We start from the raw sequence: 4,392 nt of genomic DNA on the forward strand, positions 1-4,392 counted from the left end.
TAAGTGTAAATAAAGGCAGGGTATCACTAAAAACCTGAACGTGGGTTACACTAATGACTGGGGAAGGTCTAAAAACAGGACAGATAAAACCAGGACAGTTATTTTTGATACGTTTTCATCTGTTTCTTTTGTTTTACTCAACATATTGTTGAAATATAAACTGTATAATAAAGAACAGGGTATATACTTACGTTATTTGTAAAAAAAATTAAAATAAAAAATTAATAAGTTAAAAAAAATCTGCCAGGACAGTTAAATTTTAAGAAAAAAATGGCTGAAATTACCGAGAAAAATTTACTTATAATTGAAATCATTTCTCCAAAACAACTGTCTGGCATAATATTTTTGTACGATTATAAAGTTAAGGGAATAATCATTCTAAAGATCTAAAATTTAATATAATTTTCGATTTTTAAAGCTAAAAAAATCTGCCAGGACAGTAGCCGATTACGTTAGAAATTTTGTTGAAATTACCTCAAAATCGTAATATAAAGTTAAATATCTTCTTCAAAATGAATGTCTGGTAAGCAAATGTTGGTTCATTGAAAAGTTTAAAGTATAAGCTTTAAGAAAATATAAAAAAATATGGACATTTATTTCATTAACACAAAAAAAATCTGCCAGGACAGTAGCCTACTCCGTTAAATTTCTGTATAAATGGCGGAAATTCACAACACAATTTCTAACTATAAATGAAATATTTTCTTTATTTCGATTGTTTGACATACTATTTTGATACTATCATAAAGTAACAGACACAATTATAATATAAAACTAAAGAAATTGATCAATTTTCATTCTTAAAGTAGATAAAAATCTGCCAGGATAGTAACTTATTTGTCTTAACTTGTGAGGAATTTTTTTTCAAATCGAAATAGAAAGTTGAATAGAATATTATTATTTTTGTTATTCGTTGTAAAGTATGAACAATAAATTTTGTGAAAAGAAAAAAAAATATTCATTTGATAATAAAACCTCAAAAATCTGCCCAACAGTCGTCCTATAGCTAATTAAATAATTGGTTGGCACGTGCCAAACTTAAGACCTGTCATTGAATCTGTGTATTTGTGTATTCTGTTATGTCAACCGTAAACCGAGCGAGTGGTAATGAGTACCTATGAGAAGATATTTAGTTTTTTATGTTCTAATTATTTACTAGGAATACAATTGAAAACAAAACACATCGAAACACTAATTGATTGTATATTTAAAAGCAAGGAGACAATCGTAAGTATTCTGTCATATCCTGACATGAGTAAGGTCACTTCATTGCCACCAATAAAACCTAAAGCAGGTGATGTTTTTGTTATTGAGTCTATCAACACGGAGGACTGGAAGTGTGATCAGTACTTGTGGATTCGTGATGGAGGTAGAACAATTAAGGCCAATGATGTTGAAATAGGTAAAGTTTTTTACAAAGTAAGGATTTCAGGTACTGAGATCAAATCTGGACGTGTAAGACCGAGGTTTTCATTAAAATTCAAAAAGGTAGGCTATTGGTTGACAAATAGACCTACATTAGTTTTGGTACATTACACTGGCGATGAGACGATATATACCCCTATGGCACATGGTAATAGCAAACATGAACAACCTAGACAGAACGATTACGATCCTGTTGTAGAACCAGCACCAGACTCGGCTTATTTAGTCAACACACCAAAAACACCGTCACAAGGACATTCAACACAAAAATCACTACAAAAATCCGCATTAAAAACAAAATAAAAAACACCACATTCTAAAAAGAAACTACACTTCAATTTGGAGACCGTTAACGAGGACGACAATGATTCATGTCATATCTCACCAGACGAAAAAAAAGATAACATAGTTACATTAGATGAGACACCACCAAGTAAAAAAATGAAACTTGAATTTCCAACTCCGCCGATTTCGATTGAAATTGAACAGGAAAAAAAACCATGGGTAGGTACACTTACACAAGTAGACAAAAAAATAATTTCAGATAGAAAGTGTTTAACTTCCGACATTGTTAATTATGCACAAAACATTCTTTTAAAACAGTTTCCATTAATCCAGGGTTTCCAGAACACATGTTATGCTCCAGTTTTCTGTAATCAACAAAAAAAATGGCTTTCTGAGACAAGTTTTACACCTACACAGGGTCCGGCTGTACAAATTCATCATACAGGACATTCACACTGGGTTACTTCTTTAACCAAACAATCAAATGAAGTTTATATATTGGACAGCATGTACGACACACTTACAGCATCTTCAGAAATACAACTTTCACAAATATATTCACATGGTAAAAAACGTCTGTTGGTCAAGATACCAGAAGTTCAGAAACAGACTAATTCCATAGATTGTGGGTTGTTTGCAATTGCAAATGCTGTAGAATTTTGTTTTACAAGTTTTTCAGGTGGAATACATGTAGAATTTGACACAGAAATTTTTAGAGAACATCTTGTGATTTGTTTAGAAAAAGGTGAATTTATTCCATTTCCAAAGAAAAAAATTGGCATGAAAGGTAAACCGACATATAAAACTAGTGTGGTGGAATGTAACTGTCAGTGTGGCAAATGTGATTCAGTAGAAGACATTTTAGGGTGTGAATGGCAGAAAGGAGTTAAAAAATGCAACATTTGGAAACACGTTTCGTGTACGGGGATAAAAGAAGGTGACACATTCCTGTGCTCTAAACACATTACTAATTAGTGAATAAACACCTATGAGGATTTGACACCAATCAGTGACTTTGAAGTTTTTATTACTGTCAAAACTTAATTTAATTTGTTAAGAGTTTGCTTCCGATATAAAGGAGATTTTACAGTTTTTAATTTTTGTGTTTTTTTTTTTTTTATTGTATTGTATGATTATTTATATATATGCATGTATGTGTATGAAATGTTTTTGATTAATAAAATATAATCCCATGCCCTTTCAATGATCTGTCTGCTACCTTTAATAAACTGAAAAGAGATCAAATTAATCAACATAACGAAATAAGTAAATATTTTTTTAATGAACACACCAATAATTATGTTTTCTAAATATGTTCACTTTCATGAATATATCACTGATAAAGCTTAAACTGCAAACTTTGAATAGAAAAAACAAAAAAATCTTTGAGAATTATTTTAAATTTAAAACAAATTTCTTCACTAGTTCCAATGTAACAAGGTACTGTCCTAGCATATTTGTTTTACTTTAAGAAATGATTAAAAAATAAATTTATAGATTTTTTGAATGATTTGGTCCTAATAATATCAAAAAAGTATGCCAGACTTTTTGTCCTATCAAATTTGTGACTTTATGTCCTGTGACTTTTTGTCCTGTGACTTTCTGTCCGTTTACCTAAAATTACTATTTCATTTATAATTAAAAAATTACGTTGATTTCCGCCATTTATTCAAACATTTAACATAGTTGGCTACTGTCCTGGCAGATTTTTTTTACGTTTACAAAATAAAAGTTCATAAAATTTTATATTTTCATAAAGCTGATAATACAAACTTTCCAATGAACACACATTTTCTTGCCAGACATGCATTTTGAAAAAAATATTCAAATTTATCCATTGATTTTAAGCGAATTTCAACAAAATTTCTGACGCAAAAGGCTACTGTCCTGGCAGATTTTTTTTGTGTTAATGTAATAAAAGTCCATATTTTTTTATTTTTTCTTAAAGCTTATATTTCAAACTTTCCAATGAATCAAAATTTGCTTACCAGACATTCATTTTGAAGAAGATATTTAACTTTATATTTTGATTTTGAGCTGATTTCAACAAAATTTCTAACGTAATAGGCTACTGTCCTGGCAGATTTTTTTACCTTTAAAAATCGAAAATTATATTAATTTCTAGATTTTTAGAATGAATATTCCCTAAACTTTATAATCGTACAAAAATATTATGCCAGACAGTTGTTTTGGAGAAATGATTTCAATTATAAGTAAATTTTTCTCGGCAATTTCAGCCATTTTTTTCTTAAAATTTAACTGTCCTGGCAGATTTTTTTTAACTTATTAATTTTTTATTTTAATTTTTTTTACAAATAATGTAAGTATATACCCAATTCTTTATTATACAGTTTAAATTTTAACAATATGTTTGTTAAAACAAAAGTAACAGATGAAAACGTATCGAAAATAACTGTCCTGGTTTTATCTGTCCTGTTAATAGACCTTCCCTAATGACGGGATAATGACTGGACCGAATGACAGGACCGAATGACAGGACCAAATGAAAAATGCTAATAACTTTTTTATTTTTCATAGGATTAATTTCAAATTTAAAATATAATAAGATTTCATCATTTAATATATAAATTTTAAAAAAAAAAATTTTTTTTTTCAGAAGCTTGCGAAAACGTGACCTGACCTACGATGACAATGACAGGACCAATATCGAGAATGACAGGA

Source organism: Mytilus californianus, unplaced genomic scaffold, assembly GCF_021869535.1.
Source record: "Mytilus californianus isolate M0D057914Y unplaced genomic scaffold, xbMytCali1.0.p SCAF_8, whole genome shotgun sequence".
NCBI lineage: Eukaryota > Metazoa > Mollusca > Bivalvia > Mytilida > Mytilidae > Mytilus > Mytilus californianus.